The sequence below is a fragment of the Chrysemys picta genome, chromosome 2 (genome assembly GCF_011386835.1).
Source record: "Chrysemys picta bellii isolate R12L10 chromosome 2, ASM1138683v2, whole genome shotgun sequence".
NCBI lineage: Eukaryota > Metazoa > Chordata > Testudines > Emydidae > Chrysemys > Chrysemys picta.
In genome coordinates, this window is record NC_088792.1 from 171,677,327 (window position 1) to 171,697,102 (window position 19,776).

Consider the following 19,776-nt stretch of genomic DNA (forward strand, 5'->3'; position numbering starts at 1 on the left):
CTTCAGCCATTTCTGAGAATGAGGCTAAATAAAAAAATGTTATTTTGACCATGTTCAAAATTTCGGGCAACTTTTTCTTTGAACATCTCTACGACTGTTACTTTAAAACAGGGAATTGAAATTTGGCAAGAGCTGGCCTTTGTGTCAGAGATGTGAGTTTCACCATTCTTGAGACAATACATCCAAATTTGGCCAAGTTACAAGCTTTTGAAAAATCGCAGTTTGCACTTGATCAGTAGAGACTTCGTCGATTGTAACAACTAAAATCTCAGAAGATTCCGTCCTGACTGAGCATATCCCAGCCTTTCACAGTTCCTACAGTGCTGACTAGATTGCTCATGCACCACCCCCACAGAGCAACTGAGCATGATCCAGCCCCTCACAGTGCCTCCCTGTGAGTGGAGCATGCATGCCTCATCCCCAGAGAACACTTCAGTGTGGTCTAGCCCAGGGCTAAAGGGATGAAGCTGAATTTTCCCTATAATTAATGCTGCAGGCTGGGGTGGAGTCAGGCACTGGAACTCAGAGCAGGGAACCTCTCTCTCCTGTGCTATCAATGACCTGCATCTGAGGACAAAAATGGATTGGGGAGAGTGAAAGGAATGGATTGGGAAAAGGAATGTGGTGAAACTGTGGGACTGAAGAGGGTGCAGAGAAACTGGGACTGGCTGGGTAAGAAGACTGAGACTAGGAACTAATGTGGTGGAAATGAGGGTGAAGGGGGAGGGGACACAGATCTGACAAGGAGCTGGGTGTGTGGGCAGAACTGGAACTAGCTGGGCAAAGAGCTTGGGACAAGGAGCCAGGTCAGGAGGACTGAGGCAAGAAGCCGGGGAGAGAGTGGGAAGAGACTGAGATTGGATGAAGAGTCCAGAGAGAGAGACTAGGGCAAGGAACCAGGGGATGGAGGAGGAGGAGGACAAATCAAATGAGGTGCTTGGAGGAGAAAACTGGGACTGGCTGGGCAAGGAGATTGGGTGTGGGAAAGGAAAGAGTCTGGGAGCTGATAGATGATTGGGACTCAGGCAATGAGACTAGGGGCAGTTCTTCACTACAGGGGGGGGTCGATTTAAGATACGCAAATTCAGCTACGTGAATAGTGTAGCTGAATTCGACCTATCAGAGCTGACTTACCCCGCTGTGAGGACGGCGGCAAAATCAACCTCCGCGGCTCCCCGTCGACGGCGCTTACTCCCACCTCCGCTGGTGGAGTAAGAGCGTCGATTCGGGGATCGATTGTCGCGTCCTGACGAGACGCGATAATTCAATCCCCGAGAGATAGATTTCTACCCGCCGATTCAGGCGGGTAATGTAGACCTAGCCTAGGACTAGCTGGGCAAGGAGATCGGGATGAGAAGCCTGAGAAGTGGAGACTGGGTCTGGGTTGAAAAGGAGAATGGTACTGGGACGAGAAGCCAGAGTTGAGGAGAAAACAGGACTGGGACCGTATGGGATGTTAGGGATGAGGCAGAATGGGTCATGCTTCAGGGAAGCAGGCAGAAGAATCTCTGTCCACTAGAGCACACACCCCTCCATAGCATGGAATGAAACCCAAGATTCCTGAATCTCACCATTCCTCTGCCATCAGCAAATCTCATCCCTCTTGAGTGATGTTCCACATAGGAGATGACAACCTATTACTGCTATCAGTTATTCCATTAATTCAAGAGGCAGAGGACTGTGCAGTGGATCTAAAGGTTTCAGCCATGCCACTGACCCATTGGGTTGTCAATATGATGCCACATCACAGCATTTCTGTTTTTTCAGTGTCCTTATTTTTAATATAAAAAATTACATACCAAAAAATTACTTTAAAAGAACATTATTACGGTCACCCAGGCAAACTTAATTCTGACATTTCCTCTCTTGTGAGTACTTGACTTTGCAAGCTTAATGTTCTTTTAAATGTGAGTGGTTTGTTTTGGGGGGGTGGGTTAAGTGTAGTACACACACACTTTTCGAGAAGGTACAAATTGACATGCAGGCGCAGTGTCTTTCTGAATTTCAGTCATAGTTCAGCACATTCATATGCTCCCCTTAGACTGTGTGTGCAAGTCTTTCACATACAACAGATTTTTGCCGCAGATTGAAAGCACTTGTTTTGGTTGTTAAAGTCAAGAGATCTGTATCTACCATCTAAGATCCTTTTCTGTGCTTAACAGTGTCCAGGCCAGATTGGGTTCCTCTTTATCAAATATGCTAAAAAGGAAACGTCTTATTTCAGGACTCTTCCAGGTTATGCCTTGAACATCCAAGGTGACTATAAAACAGGCATTTTTAGCTGACTGGTATATTTTCATTGACATATGGGTAGTGATGACGGTAGATGACAATTTCTTATCCAGCCACTTGGAGAGAGTGAAAGGAATAGATTGGGACAAGGAATTTGGTGAAACTGTGGGACTGGAGAGGGTGGAGAGAAACTGGAACTAGGAACTAGTGGCTATGCTGGAGGTCAGTCTACTTTACAGGATCAAATGGTCCCTTCTGGCCATAAAAAATCTTTTAAATCTAATATGTTGCATATGTGACTATTTTAAAGAACCCTTACAGAACAATGTTTGTTTCACTTTAAAATTTAAAATCAAGTCAGCATTAACACATTATACTAGGATTGTGTTGTTATGCTCTTTTAAAAAATGATCAGGAGATTCCAGGGATAAGTATGGATTTACTCTTCTATAATCATTTTCACGAACTTCTTGTAGATGGTAAGACATGCTGTTCTTTGTGGCTGGATGAACCACTAGGTACAATAGGTCACTGTTTAGGGCTCCTGGTTCTAGGGTCAGATACACCTTGGGCCTGGAAAGCACAAGAAGCCAGGGCTGGCTCTGGCTTTTTTGCCGCCCAAGGCAAAAAAGCCTTCCGCCGCGCCCCCACCCTTCCCCCCCCCCCCGCCCCCAGCACGGCAGGGGAGGGCGCCGAGTCTGGCCACGGCTCTGCTTTCCCCGGCGGCCAGAGCGCCGGGGGGAGGGCGGAGAGCCCAGCTGGGGCTCCACTCTCCCCAGCGACCAGAGCGCCAGGGGGAGGGCGGAGAGCCCAGCCGGGGCTCCACTCTCCCGGACCGGCTGGATGCCGGGGGGAGGGTGGAGAGCCCGCCGCAGCTCCGCTCTCCCCGGCGGCTAGAGCACCGGGGGGAGGACGGCGAGCCCGGCCAAGGCTCCGCTCTCCCCGGCAGCCAGAGCGCCGGGGGGAGGGTGGCGAGCCCGGCTGGGGCTCCACTCTCCCCGGCGGCCAGAGAGCCCCACCGCGGCTCCGCTCTCCCCGGCAGCCGGAGCGCCGCGCCACCCCCCTCCAGGTGCCGCCCCAAGCACAAGCTTGGTGGGCTGGTGCCTGGAGCTGGCCCTGCAAGAAGCATATTGCCTCTAATGAGGCAGTTTGGTTCTGAAGGGGCTACTGAATCAGACTGGCACCGCCTGACCACCACAGCCAAGATCTGTGCACTACCCCAGACCCAGTGCCGCTGCTGTTATTCCTGCGGGCCAAAGGGAAGAGAGGATCCTGGCTCACACAGCTGTCACTGCCACCACCTAAAAAGAGGGCTCTGAACATCACCCCTCAAAGTCTGCGTAGGTGGGTGAGGACATTAGGAGATGGAACTGAAAGGGCCCTGTGTAGCCACATACTGAACATACTTAGGGCACTGAATTGCCTTAATTCAACCTTGATGCTCTTGAAATCTTATGAGACACAAGGTGTGTGTGTGTGTGTGTGTGTGTGTGTGTGTGTGTGTGTGTGTGTGTGTGTGTGTGTGTGTGTCTTGCCCTCTGTCTGTCCGGTAGCATTTGCATGTGGATTGTTCTCATATTTGTTTGAGGGTGCTAAGTATGTATGCTAAGTAAGTATTCCAATGCAATTTTATTAATCAGCATATATGGAATGGGGGGGTCTGTGAAAATAGTCAAATATTTGGTACTTTTCATCTGAAGATCTCAGTGTGCTTTTCAAATATTCATTAAGTGAACTTCACAATATGCCTGTTATGTCAATACCGTTATATCACTATTTTACAGAAGGGAAAAGCAAGGGTCAGAGAAGTTAGACAACTTGCCCGAGGTCATGTGCAAGTCGGTGGTAGAAGCAGATTCCTACTTCTTTGCTCCAATCATTAGGCTACTCTCCCCCACTTCTTGTTTGTGATTTACATCCTAGTGTAAGACGAGCTATCATTCATGATCTGGGATAGAATTTCCACCTCTGCTATTTTTGTAAGCTTGAAATATATGGTTTTTATATTTGTAATTACAGATCTTCTAATAAAATACTTACTAATTGCACAGTAAATGGTCAGCCAAGGGTTGGCTCACATTTTTTCCACTTCTTTTGGATTGCCTCGATTGTTTTTCAGTGCCGAGATTAGCCCATTATGTTCCTTCTCTTGCAGATGGGATGGGACCCTTTTAAACAATAATGATTATACATCATACTGCTATAAGTATAAACTGCCTTTGAACATATTAGCAAAAGCTAAACTACCAACTGTTAATTCAATGAATCATACTCTGCACAGGAGTGTTTTATATATATATGAAAATCCAACTGTATATGTATATGGAGGGCGTATATTTATACACCACATGTGTAAGATATAAATGATCCCGATGAATCCTGCTGAAGTAAATTATGTTAATACCCTAGTTAGAAGTATTTTAACATTAGTTTCTAAATGTTTTTGTTATACTGTAGATTGGATGTCGGCAAGATAAAGGAACCTGTACTCTTAACTGCAACCTCTGCACTACAGTGCAACTCTGTGGGGATGTTCAAAATTAAACATTTGGTTTAAGCATTAAACATTAAAGTTTTCCTTTTAATTCTGAGGCCTGTGTTAAAGCAGAGTGGGAAATGGTTTACAGTATCTCCCAGTGGGGGCTTCCACACTGATATTGTCAGAAATTACATAATTTTCATTTCTTTTTGTAAGATTATCACCAACAATATAAGGCTTAAAAATTCGAAGTGTAATTACAAAAATATATTTTCAAGTGTGTATAGTGTGTTCCTGGTAATAAGTGCACCTTACCTTTAAAACATAGATTTGGGGGGGGGGGGTTGCCTTTAAGAGTAGGGAACTTTTTTTAATGAGTGGCTTACTCAGTGGAAGCTCCCACTGCCACCATTCTTTCATACTAGACATAATAGATATCAAAAGACCTATCACCAAAGGATGTTATTGCCTCCTCATTCACCTGCACTGCTAGCAGAGTTGCTAGCTGCTTTGCAGCAGACAGTCTACAACGTGCACCAGGCTACTGGCACTCTGTAGGTGGGAACCTATTCCTCTGGTCTCCCTGCTAGCTCCTTTACTACTTTCTGCACTCTGAGTATCTCTTGCCATCCATCGGAACAAGAAGAGGAGACAGATTCCATACCTGATTTGCCCCCAACAATATTTGGCCCCGTCCTCATGACTTTAATACTTTGGTATGTTGAGGGAAGGTTGTCAACCTGACCAGATCCCCGTATGTAGAGGCGGTGTGATGAGACTCCTCGAGGGAAGAGTGGGGAGGGAAAGAAACTATATAGCAGATGAGAGAAAGGGAAATTCCAAGGTGAGAGGGAGGGTGGAAAACACCCCAGTGAATGAAAAAGGGAGGTGACTCTGAAGAGAAAAGAAAGTCAGTGCACCCCAGTGGGAGGAAGAGAATAGAGAAGTAAGAGATTGTGAATAGAGCAAACACCAGGGATGGGAAAGAGGGAGAGAGGTAGAAAAAAAGGCAAAGAGGGAGAGATATAGATGGGGAAGGGGCAGAAGGAAAAGAGCCAGGTATGCAAAGAAGGAAAGAAAAAAGCTGAATGAAGATAAGGAGAGATCAGGCCTTAAGAAAGGAAAGGAGTAGTAAGTAAGGTTTTAATTTTTTGTGGGGTTCAGTGAAAAGTTTGGTACTGGAGTGGAATGTAATCTAGTGTAAAAAAAAAACCCATACAGCATGTTTGATTTTATACAGTAAATTAGGGGGCATGGTTCTAAAGAACAAAATGGAGTTTGGGAGACCTGGCTCAACATGTGGGATGGCTATCGGAGACCATATAAGGCTACATCTACACTACGGGGGCGGGGGGGTCGCTTTAAGATACGCAAATTCAGCTACGTGAATAGCGTAGCTGAATTCGACGTATCGCAGCCGACTTACCCCACTGTAGGGACGGCGGCAAAATCGACCTCTGCGGCTTCCTGTCGACGGCGCTTACTCCCACCTCCGCTGGTGGAGTAAGAGCGTCGATTCGGGGATCGATTGTCGCATCCCGACGGGACGCAATAAATCAATCCCCGAGAGGTCGATTTCTACCCGCCAATTCAGGCGGGTAGTGTAGACCCAGCCTAAGAGATAGAAGATAACTTGTTCTGGTTTAATATGATGTTTACCGTATGGATTCTAGCTTATATTGACCTATAGATAGAATGGCCAAAATCCTTTGCTGTAAGTGGAAGTGTACCCCACAACTGGCGAGGAGGAGTGCAAAGGTGAATTTAAACCATCTTTACATTCCCCTGACTCTGAGATAGCTATGTGTCTGAAGGCTGCTATAACTTATGCACAGCTTCCAAGGGCCCCAGGGACCCTAGAAATGCAGGAGAGTTCTGGGAACACTTCTCCGTGTGCCAGATCCCCTCTGCTGGCTCTGCTGCACTGGTGGATCCACTTTCATTGGGGTGATTCTCCCATGGCCAGCAACATTAGCTTTGTGTACCCTGAACCCTGGGTAGAATCTGGGCTCCTGTTTTTATATATCTCTGTATGTATTATAGGAAATATGGAAAGGTATTTGGGATCCCGTTGGTTTGGGTGCAGTCTTACTGAATGATATTTCTAAACCAACCAGGCTTTGCTAATGGCAAATTATTCTCACGTATTCTAATTTTAATAGACAAGTCATGTGAGTAAAGTTATTCATGTGCAAAAGTGTTCACAGGATTCAGTCCAAAGTCAATAGTAACTCCAACCCACTGAACATGACACTGGAAATGTACTGTTTATCACCCCAATTTGGCAACATACTAACGTCCATGCCAACTAGTTGTGATGTCGCAGAGGGTTATGACTTTGCATGTAAAATAAGCAACAGGAGATGAACTTTTAAGAACCTCAGAATTGCCATAGCAGATCAGACAGGTGCTCTGGTTAGTTCAGTGCAAGAAATCCAATAGTGAGCAATACCTCTTTTCAGGGTTGGGCCCATTTATCAATAGCGGAAGCTGTCTCTCAACCAGTCATGCAAAATGCTAAAAGCTAAACCCCAAAGTGTGTTTTATTTTTATAATTTATTTATACTTGTGGAAAGATGTTGATGTAGTGAGCCAGGAGCACCCAAAATTTGTTCAATCCTTATTATATTAAAAAAAAAAAAAACAGAATTCAACACCATTAGTCCTTTAGAACACTAAAACTTACATTAGGGAAATTGCAGTATTTTGAGTGATTACTGTAGAATATTTAGTAGTAGTAATAAGGGAATTGCGGATTGCTTTGACAGCTTAACAGAAGCCTGAGGGCAACTGCACCTAATTTGCATTAAAGGGAACACGTTGCAGCCATCCTCATTCTTAATACAAAGGTGTGTCCCGTATAGAAACTACAGGTGCCAACATGCAATGATTTAGTTTAATCCAAACTGACAGGTCAGGAACTGTGTAATCTTTGCAGTCTGCACCTCCCTGTTAAAGATGAGGCTGACTGCAAGCCTACTGCTGTTATACTCCACTAATCAAGCAGTTGACAAAAAAAATGTGCAGCCAATATAGTTAACTTTCCTCTCACACAGGGTCAAAAGGAGAAGTCGCTCATTGTCACTCTCCTTTCATAGTTGATGCTCTAGACCATTTCAGTCATTGATGTTTAATATGACAAATAAAAGGGGGAAATGACGGTCATAGCAGCATATTGACCTCTAGGGGTTATTTTATGTGCTAAGATGTTGAAATTGCTACCCCATCATCGTCAAACAAGACTATGTTAAACAGACATTACATAAACATTAAAAACTCATAGCAACCTTTTTCATGTACCAAATGAGCAAGTAATTTAACGCTACTATTTAGTTATGAGCAGATAGGTGTGTATATGTATGTACAGCTGTATTTTCAAAGTTTGATTTATGATGTATTCAAGAAATCAAATTAAGGAATAAAAAGAATGACTCTTGAGAAAATTGTCTTTGTTTCATATACACTTGTTTTTCACTCTGCTGATCATAAATAGATGAGGTTTCAACTCTGTATAGAGCTACTTGTAAAAAGCAATATTTGTAATTTTAAACTATTGGAACTTCAGCTCAAGAACATTAATCTCCTCTTGGTACAAATTACTGTGTAAATATTCCGTGAAATCATTTAGTATTGTACACTAAGGCTTTTGAATTGTTGATACCCTGAGAAAGATATACATCTAACACTTACAAGTACTTTAAATCACTTCAGCATAATTCATTAGCTAATGAACATTGAATACAGGCTATTCATTTTCATTATATATGCAGCTTATGTTCAGCCAACCTGAAAAGTGAAATAGAAATATGTTAAAACATGCTTGTATCATTCTACTGCCTTGATTACATTTATTTGTATGACTGTACCCTCAGAACAGAGGGTGTAATTTGCCTTCACTCTTCTTATTAATGTAGAACATGGAATTGGGGGGTTAGAATTTTTCATTCCAGTGAAAGTACAAAAGCTACAGTAAACTTTTTTAAATACAACAATAATGGAATAAGTGTAAGCATTGCTTTTTACAGAGAACTTTATGAAAATCAAACTTTTCCACAAATTGTCTTTTAATATAATTTTAAGATGACTTTTTTGGGGGGAAGAAGGGTGACTTTTAGAGCTTACGAAACTATGGAACTAATAAGACTGGCTACTATATATCAAGGCATCTTGAAGTCTTATCCCTGGCATGCTTCTCTGTAAAATTCAGTCAGTGTTTTTTAATCGAACCATATTTTTTCACTCTGGTTCTTTAATTTAACATGGATCTCAAACATGCCTGATTGTGGGATGGTTTGGTAATTGTGACAAACATCCACTGATAAGGCAAAATTCACTAAATTCATATTCACCTTTTCATTGGACAAAGATTTCAATCAACTGACTAGCTCCTGCTGCCTTTCATATTTGTTTTAACTTGGAAATTAGAGACGTTAGTAAACTAAATTAAGTCCTTACATTCTTAACAGATCAATTTTAAAAAACTTGCCTTAGCAAATATACAGACAGTTACTTTTATTAGGATACTTATAGTGTGTGATGAAATTAAACATTTATTCCATATCATAATGACTTGTGTCACATCTTGCTGGGTCAGAGTACCATGCCATTCAAAGTATGTGGGGTTTAACACGATAAAATTGCCAAAATGTAAAAGGAAATGTTTATTTTCCTGTTCATATATAATAATTCATACTACAGTAGTAGTTCTCTGTAAGAAGAATCTGGCAAACTGAAGGTATATTCTTTTTGCACCAGAATATAACCATATTTTGATAGTAGATAAATGCAATTGTATTTAAGTGATATACCATAGCTGTCTTTCAAATTTAATTTATATTTTAGACATATATCTGACAGTATTTTAGCATATTATACAAGTGGCTATAACTATCTAAAACAATTGAAGATATAGTACTGCCAATTGGCATCATAGGATACAGCCACACTGCAACAACAAAGTGTTTTCTTAACTCGGGTTCGCTAACCCACATTGGCTAACTCGGGTTAAAATGGCAGTGAAGACATGGCAATTCAGCTTTTAACTCAGGCTAACAGCTCAAGTTCAACCCCAGGCTGCCCTATGGGTTTCAACTCGACCTGCTGACTGCTAGGCACCTTTGCAAGTAAAATATATTTTTAAGATGGTAGGCCAAATTCCACCCTGATTGAAGCCCATTGGCTTGATTCTGCAAATGGCCAAATGTAACCATTTATAAAAAAGTTTGGAGATGGGAAGCATTTGGAATTGGATATGGAAAACTCTGAGTTAGGATGAGATCTGAAAACATTGGCTCAGTGGAATCATGATATTTAAAATACTTGACTAGATTCGCTCCTCAGTTTATGCCAGTTTCAGAGGATACAAATACTGGCGAAGGGCCATAGCTACAGAAAATCTATCAGAGAAAGAAGTTGCAGCACAAGAAAGTGGCCACAATCTCCCTTGCAAGGGGGGGACTGTATAATTCCTGCATAGCCCATAAGTGAGCAGTGCTGACTAGGAAGGGGAAATGACCGTCACCCGAGCGACTGGGAAGTGCACAGATTTAGCTCTGGCCTTCCCTCAAGAGCTTCCGCCCTCAGAACTCCCATGCATCTCTTTGGGGAATTGAAGCTGCTTTCCCATACACACACCCAGCAGGAACTCTGAGGTCAGGTGACAGTGCTAATACCATCTGCCCTTCCTTAGGTTGAATATCTGAAAGGGCTTTGCTGGCATAGGGAGGCTTAATGTACACCTCCCTCCACCAGCTTCAATTAATCTGACTCACTCTTTACTCCTCATTAAAAATAGGTTTCTTTAGAGGTTTTTTGTTTTGTTTGTTCAGTTCAGTTTTATAATGATGCAATGGTTTTAGACACCCTAAGGTGTGATTATACTGTGAGAGGTTATTTCAAGGCCAGCAACACGCCCTACATGCAACACTATCTTGTGGTATCATCACATATTACTGTTCCTTATTGCTTAAATATTTTGAGATGTACATCATGCTTTGGCAATGCATGTCAGTCTTTTGAGGCATAAGAATAAAGATTGCTAGGGCTAAACTGGATAATACAGAGCTTTACATCCCAATGGAACCAAAAATCCTTTATTCATCACCCTGAAATGCAGCCACCTCGGGGGGTGGAACACAGCAGCCATATAACAACATATACTGACATTTCACAAGTGTTTAGAAAAGAAAGTTAATATGTTGTGACCTGATTTCCTGCAGATAATTTGTATAACTTCAAATTAATCCTTGTTCAAACTAAGTTTTAGGAAGAATGGCATGACTGCACACATTGGGACAGATCCTGACTTTACACTGATGCCAATAGGGATGCAAATGAAATTATACCTGCATCAAATCAGAATCAGGCCCCTACTGTTGGTAACACTGAAAGTAGGAAGATAGATTTGATTCGTTCTGTCTTATTATTTCACACAACTACTTAGCAGGGAAGGAGAGCTAATAATGGACAACACCAAGAAGGCTGAGGTGTTCAATGCCTATTATGCACCAGTCTTCACTGAAAAGGTTAAATGAGAGCAGATGCTTAACACAATTGATATTAACAAGGAGGAAGGATCACAAGCCAGAACAGGTTTAAGAATATTTAGATAAGTTAGATGTGTTCAAGTTGGCATGGCCTGACAAAATTCACCCTAGGGTACTTAAGGAACTAGCTGAAGCAATATCGGAACCATTAGCAAAGATCTTCAGGAACTCGTGGAGGATGGGTGAGGTCCCAGAGGACTGGAAAAGGACAAACATGATACCTCTCTTTAAAGGGGGAACAAAGAGAACCTAGGAAATTATAGACCAGTCAGTCTAACTTTGATACCAGGAAAGATACTGGAACAAATTATTTAAACAATCTATTTGTAAGCACATGGATGATCATAAGATGATAAATAATGGCCAGCATGGGTTGGTTGAGAACAAATCTTGCCAAACCAAACTAATTTCCTTCTTTGACAGGGAGTGAAAGAATATGTTGGGGGCGGGGAGGATATACTACCCCTTTAAGGCCCAGGCTGGAGCCTACAGCCTGGGGTAATCAAGGAGACCCTGCCCCAGTCTGAGCTATTTAAACAAAGGAAGGGGCAGATGAGAGGAGTTAGAAACCAGGCAGGCTGTAGTGGTTGATGGTTTCTCTCTTAGGCACCAGGAGACAAGCCTAACCTGACTCTCAGACTTGAGTTTGTGGACTTTTGGGGAGCTCTTACCAGGGTCCTGATAAATAGTCTTATAATGATTCCTGTCCTGAAACCTTATTGAAAGGGAACTTGCTATTTAGCTAGTGCACGGTAGCTTCTCCTTGCCCTGGGTGGTTAAGGGTGAATCTATTGCTGCTCCACTTGAGGAAATTCAGGTGGAGAATGCCTGCAGTACCACTTCAGGTCACAAGGAGGGAGTTTACTAGCATAATGGATAGGAGAAAGCAGTAGAAGTCATATAGCTTGATTTTAGTAAGGCTTTTGACACAATCCCACATGATATTCTCATAAGCAAACTAGTGAAGTGTGGTCTAGATGAAATTTACTATAAGGTTGGGTGCACAACTAGTTGAAAGAACATACTCAAAGAATAGTTATCAGTGGTTCGCTGTCAAACTGGGAGGATGTATCTAGTGGGGTTCTGCATGGGTCAGTCCTGGGCCCAGAACTATTCAGTATTTTCATTAATGACTTGGATAATAGGGTGAGGAGTACACTTATAAAATGTGGGGTGACACCAAGCTGGGAGGAGTTGCAAGCACTTTGGAGGACAGGATTGGAATTCAAAAAGACCTTGCTAAATTGGAGAATTGGTCTGAAATCAACAAGATGGAATTCAATAACAATAAATACTGTAGGAAAAATCAAATCCACAACTACAAAATGGGGATTAACTGGCTAGGCAGTAGTGTTGCTGAAAAGGATATGGATGTCATAGGGGGTCACAGATTGAACATGACCCAGCAATATGATGCAGTTGTGAAAAAAGGCTAATATTCTGGGGTGTACTAATAGGAGTGTTGTATGTAAGAAATGAGAGGTAATTGTTCTGCACCACTTGGCACTGGTGGGGCTTCAGCCACAATACTGTGTCCAGTTTGGACACAGAAAAGATGTGAACAAATTGGAGAGAGTACAGAGGAGAGCCACAAAAATTATAAAAGATTTAGGAAACTTGACTTTAGAGGAAAAGTTAAAAAAACTGGATATGTTTAGTCTTCAGAAAATAAGATCCGGGGGAGTGGGAGGGGGCTTTGAACAATCTTCAACTATGTTAAGGACTGTAATAAAGGGCTGTGATCAATTTTTTTTCCATGTCCACCAACAGCAGGACAAGAAGTAATCGACTTCACCTGCAGGATGGGAGATTTAGGTTAGATATGAGGAAAAGCTTTCTAACTATAAGGGTGATTAAGTACTGGAATGGGTTACCAAGGGAGGTTGTGAAATCCCTATCATTGGAGGTTTTTAAGAACAGCTTAGACAGACACCTGTCAGGGATGGTGTAGGTATACTTGGTCCTGCCTGAGTGTGGAAGGACAGATTAGATGACCTCTCAAGGTTCCTTCCAGCTCTACATGTCTTTGATTCCATTATTCCCACTAGTTGCCAGCCCTGTTTAAGAGTCTTTATTCTGTGTTATTTGGAGAGTAACATTCTGGTTTTTTCAAGGACTGCTCTGTGTGTATGATCCTTTATTATATTCTTAATTTATAGTTCTCCCATGAGCTATAACATATGCAGTGTTAGGCCTGGTCCCCACTAAGCCCCCACTTCGGACTAAGGTACGCAAATTCAGCTACGTTAATAACGTAGCTGAATTCGAAGTACCTTAGTCCGAACTTACCGCGGGTCCAGACGCGGCAGGCAGGCTCCCCCGTCGATGCCGTGTACTCCTCTCGCCGAGCTGGAGTACCGGCGTCAACGGCGAGCACTTCCGGGATCGATCCGGGATCGATTTATCGCGTCTTAACCAGACGCGATAAATCAATCTCAGAACATCGATTGCCTGCCGCCGGACCCTCCGGTAAGTGTAGACGTACCCTTAGAATAGCAGTTAAAGGTATAATACAACTTGGTAGCTGTGTCATGTCAAATTGGGGAGGGGGGTGTGTGAATGACAGTGTGAGCCCATAATTACCACCAAAAAGTGATGAAATGCTCCAGTTTGTCTGAATTTTTTTCTGAATGCCCCCTCTCACATTTCAGATTTTGCCATCTTTTCAGCCAGCAGCAATGAGAAGTGGAGAAATGCCAGAATTACCTAACTCCCCTAAATCTCCCTTTTGAACCACTGAAAGTGTTTTAAGCACTTTAAAAATCAGCTGACAGAAGTTTGTGAATGCTAACATCCCAATAATTAGGGGGTACAACTGACTCGATATGACCAAAAACATTTTTTAGGTCAAGGCCTAAAAAGATATGTAGCTAAATTGTCAAAATATGTATTGATGTCTTAGCATCATGAATAATGGCAATGACTGACCAACCTCTGAAACACTGGGAGTTACTGATACCACTGCCTAGAAAAAGTACATGAGTATGTGCAGGGAATTTATGGAAAATTTCAAACTCTCTTTCATGGAGTTGTGTCACCAGTCATGTCACTATGTTTTTATTACTATGTAGAAGTCTAAATTACAATACATTTTATATCTATATAATGAGTTTTCAGTAACAAAGAGAGTTAAATTATGGATGGAAATCTTAAAGATACATCTACACTGCACACTTCTCTAAGTGGATCTGTACTCTACATGCTGTTGAGCCCACCTAGCATGGGTATAAACAGCAGTGTAGCCGATGAGGCAAGTGAAGACACACCTGAAGGGTATGAGTACGTACCCTGCATACTCTCTACTTGCCCAAGCCGTGCTACCCCATCTATAACTGCTGTTTTTAGCAGTGCAATGTCCCGCTGCCTCCCTGCTGTTGGAGCCTTTCTCCTCTGCAGAAAAAGACTCCTCTAGCAGGGAAAGGCTGGGCGGGAGCCTTTCCCCACTGTCTGCTACAGCCTTTCCTCACCACAGTGAAAGGCTCCAGCAGCAAGGAGCTGCTGAAGCTTTTCCCTCTGCCGGAGCCTTTCACTGGCACATGTAGCTACACACTGCAGTGTGGACACAGCAGGCTTTTCACAGTGGCATGTAGCTACACAAACTCTTCACGCCACAACCAGTAGTGTGTAGTGTAGAAACTGTAGATGTAGCCTAAGGACCCCCCCTCCCCGCCCCATCCCCATAGGAATGGATTGATTCTAAGATTCAGGGTAACTGCTGAGTCATACTGGCAGATTGGTCCAGTTAGCTCCAAGCAGGATACAAGGAGAACATTGGGCTTGTTTGGGCAGACATATCTCTGGGTAAGAATAGAGGCCTCCACGGAGAAAGTCTAGGAGCAAGCTAAGTGCAATAGCTTGTGTTATTTAAGTTAAAAACGTAAATCCAAGATAGGGAGAAAGTTTTGGACACTGGGTGGGAGGGGGAGGTGCTGTGTTGAGAGGGTGGGGTGCAACTCTCCCCATTTGCCCGTACACAAGTAAAAACATGAAATGTCTTCATTAAAACAAGATACAAATGTGTGTCATTGTAGATACAATTTTCTTGGGGTACACCAGATTGTTGCCAAAGCTTTTGTCATCACTGCACTTGAAGATATAAGCAGATCAAAGCGGGGGTTAAAGAGTTTTATTAGAGAGTTCTTGTGTGTGCTGTAGAATTAGCATCCAAATGCCCATTAAAATGTTCTTAAAGCATGATAGGGCTTTGCATAGGAGGTTCTCATGTTTGTAAGCTCTCCAGAGCTAGGGACTCTACCTTTCTGTGTGTAAAGATGGTGCCTTGCCATATTGTGGGTGCTACTGGAATAATAATGATAGTGAAGAAAAATTAAGTTGTCTGGAAATTTTCACTGAAGGTTGATACTTCAGTGTCAGACATCTGAAATCATTAGCCAGTGGACGTTTTTCTTTCCTTGTTCTTGTAAATATATGCCTGCTTTCATAGATTAAAGTTAAAAATAACAGTTCAGCATATGAAATGTGAAATGAAATAATTCCTTAGACTGGAAACAACAGTGCCACAGCTAGATAATAAAATAAAAATAATGCAGGCAATATGAGGACTGTAAGGATGGAGTATCAGCACATGTACACATTTTTACTTTTTTCTGTGGACACAATTAGGGAATTAGTTGTTGTTGCTATCTCCCAAATTCCAGTTATGCCTTTTAACTTAATTATGATGACTTTAGTTCAGTCAAAAAATGGAAGTAACATAATAAGTGAAGGAAGAGGGTGTCATGTTTATTAACTATATCCAGTCCCATTTAATTCTCAATTCATTCTCTAGCCTTAACCCTGGCCACATGGGCTTCCAAGTGACAAGTACTCTATTACACCCAGAATGTTTCAGATCTTAAAAGTGCTGCATCTGTACACAATCACCATGTCTGGTAGAGCTCCCTACATCGCAGTTATAATACTTTAAAGCCTATAAAATCTTCCATGATTATGGCACTCCAGTGGCTTAGAGGGAGACCCTACATTTCATAGATACAGTCCACTTCTTGTCCTCTCCAGTTTCTTTCCCTCTTGATTTCTCTCTCAGATCTCTGGCCAGTTAAGAGACAAGGGGAGGATAAGACTGAGTCAGTCACTTGGTTTACATTTTTGGCCACCTTCTCAAAAGGCTCGCAGTGGCCAAAATCTGGTATTTGTGCAAATGTGCCTTGGCACTCAATATAGTACCTCAATAGTACATGTTTTACCAGGTAAATTAATACAGTTGTAGTTCAGAGGGGTATATGCTGGCTTGGAGTCATCCTGGCAATCAGGCATACCTGTTCTGGAGGCATTTTTTTTATTAATTATAATTATATAACATTGGGGAGTTTGGCATTGACTGAGAAGTTGTGTACCAGCTCACTAGAATGTTGGAAAGATATTGTCTGTAAAGAATGTGGATTACCCTGTCAGCCTTAAAAAAAGAAGGATTAGAGATACAGGTTGCACAATGCATCTCTGATGCCACTTAGGGGAAGGGTGAGGTTTGTGGTGAAGAGTTCATCAAAGCATCCATGTAGACAATAGTGGAGGACTGCATTGTAAACTGAGAGACTGGGAGTCTGTTCTTACTCTGTTCTGACATTGTGGGAGCTTGATAGCACCTGCTGAATTTGAGTCTGCAAAACCGTTTTATTTACACCCTTCACCCTCCAAATCTTGCACATCTGCACACTTGGGAGTTTTTGTAACACTTGTCTTTTGGGATGAAATTTTCTATGCTTGGTCTCTGTCCAAACACAAATGTAATTACCAAGTTGAAGCAGAATCCCTTCTGTTATTGACCCTTTTTCCATTTTAAAATAGTCCAGGCATACCGTTTAGACAAAGCTAAAGAAAAAGTGGCTACAGATTGGAACTTGGTATGGACATAAGTCTTCACTGAAGCCTGGTTTGGTTTGGTTTGTGGGAAGGAGGAATTGGTTTTGAACCATTTGGGAAATCCATTTTGTTCATGTGTAGCAGAAATAGCCTTATCTGGAACAATGCAGATTTGCAAATTAAGAACAAATCTATAATTTGGAGGAACTGGCTGAGTATGGTATCATGGATTTCTCAATTAGTCCATCATGAGGACTTTGTCCCTTTTCTAATACTAAAGGAACATTACAACCTGCCATCCGCAGTGGAGTGGCAGTACTTACAAATAAGACACTTGCTAACTTATCAGTTTGTGCCAGATGCTCTAGGACTGCCAGAGGCCCCAGAACTATTGGGAACCTTAGAAATGCTTCATGAACTCCCCAGGCCTGTGTCCATAGGTGCCAGCTTCCTCATTTCCCCAGGGGTGCTCAATCCCCACTCTGCCCCAGACCCCGCCCCCACTCCACCCCTTCCCCCAAGGCCCCACCCTGCCGTCTCCCACCCCACCTCTTCCCACCCCTGCTCTGCCTCTTCCCTCCACCCTTTCCTACCCCCTTGCCCAGGCGTGCCCCACTCTCACTCCGGCCCCACCCCTCAGCACCTCCTGTACACCATGGAACAGTTGATCTGTGAAAGGCGGGAGGCGCTGGGAAGGAGGGTGAGGAGCTGATCAGTGGGGCCATGGGCAGGCAGAAGATGCTAGGGAGAAGGGGAGGAGCTTATCCATGGGGCTGCCAGTGGGTACTGAACACCCACTTTTTTTTTTCTGTGGGTGCTCCAATCCTGGAGCACCCACGGAGTCGACACCTATGCCGGTGTCCACCGTGTACACTTTACTAATGAAAATTAACTCCATTGGTCTGGAGTTCTTTGTGAAGGCAATTTATCACAGCCCTTAAAAAAATCCCAGTGGCAGAGCATATTACGGAATGTTAAAAATGCTTCTGTTGATCTCAGGCTCCACTTGATACGACAAAAGATTTTATTGAAAATGTATTGGATGCCACCGAGGTTTCACAGACTAAAGCCCTTATCCTTGGATATTTGTTGGCGCCATCCCAAAGAAAAAGGAACCCTGATGCATATGCTGTGGGACTGTCCCACAGTCAGGCAGCTGTGGAAAGAGGTGAAAATAGTGCTTGACTTGAGCAACCAAACCTCAGCCAAAAATTATATCCTAGGTGATATACCTGCTAAGCTGGGTTTAATTCCACCATAAAGATTTTGGGCTACAATGATCACTGAGCGCATGATTGTACAAAAATGGAAGAGTAGGCTTATGTCCAGAATAGAGCAGTGTTACTCGGACATGTCTACGTTAGCAGCTTATCACTGTACAGAGCAATTGTATGAATTTGAAGAAATTTGGACCCTGTTTCTAGATACATTTGGATAAAAAATGTTGAGATGGCTCAGATAATGCCAGACCTCCATTCCACCTAACCTTTTCTGCTTTTTCTCTCCCTCTCCCCTCACCCCACTGGCCTGTTCTTGTATGTCTTCTCCTTTTATGTTACTGTTACCCCCACCCAAACATGTAATGTCTGTGTAAGTACTTGTCTTGCAGCTTTGACAAGTTGTAAAATTACACAGTTGCATAACTCAGTTGATGATCCTGTGAAACGTATGGTATTTGGAAACATACACAAGATGTAAGTTATTTACCGTTTTGTACTTTTCATTGGCTGTTTCTTTATTAAAATAAATAAGAAATTAATCACACAAAAAAAGAAATAGCCTTAATCCCCAGCTCACTGCAACACACAAACACTGCATCTCTGTGCACAATTTATGTCAATTCGGAGTCTGTTGATTTCAGCGGGCTTTTAATCAGCTCCCTAGTTAGGAACACACTTGTTGGGTGAAAGAAATTACAAGCTCTGCTGGCAAAACTGGGTACATTGGTTACCTCTAGTCTCCACTGTCGGGGTTTCCTTCTGTGTCGCAGAATTTTTGCCACATTAGTGTTTTACCAAAATGTACGATAACCTTTGAGGAGAATCTATTATAATAATTGCTTTCAGTAGCACGTTTTCCAGTGACGTTGAACTGCTGTAAAACTCATATTTCCACTGCATATTCTAGTGGCTAGCCCTTGAGTTTTACTCCCGGGTCTGACGCTGACTTACTATACATAATTGGAAGAGTCAATTAACCTTTCTCTGTGTCCGTGTTGCTTAGAAATTATCTGATGAATGGTACTATGTAAATGCAAGGAATTATATTATTAATATTATTATTTATTATTAGAACTTGTAATTTTATATTCTTGAATTGATTGTTGTGGACGAGCTTTTTATCATAAAAGGAAATAGGATAGTATGTTTGTCTGAAGGGGGAAGGGTAATGAGTCAGAAATTAAGTGGTTATCAAATACCCTTTCCTGGCAATTACAAATAGAATTATTTGTTTACATTACAGTGGTGGTGTTTTAGTAATTTTCCTGGTGATAGTATTGAATCAGTGATCCTGGTATCATTCCTCACACTTACCACTACTAATAATAATTATTGCATAAATAACTATTTATAAATACTCCAGGTCTGTTTAAACCCACAATTAACATCAGTATCCTGCTTGAAAGCATTCCAAACTTAGCCAGTGTCATAAAACAATAGAGAAAATTGACATTTTTATTGTGGACGCAAGTTACAA

General features: G+C 42.4%; 1 protein-coding gene and 1 long non-coding RNA gene across 2 annotated transcripts in view; one reads left to right on the plus strand and one right to left on the minus strand.

Moving 5' to 3' along the window:
* GMDS (GDP-mannose 4,6-dehydratase) overlaps positions 1-19,776 on the plus strand; it is a 534,521-nt gene that overhangs the window by 494,373 nt on the left and 20,372 nt on the right. The gene's annotated exons all lie outside the window — the stretch shown is intronic.
* The window catches only part of LOC135981613 (uncharacterized), a 75,642-nt gene that overhangs the window by 53,670 nt on the left and 2,196 nt on the right, over positions 1-19,776 (minus strand). The window lies entirely within an intron of this gene.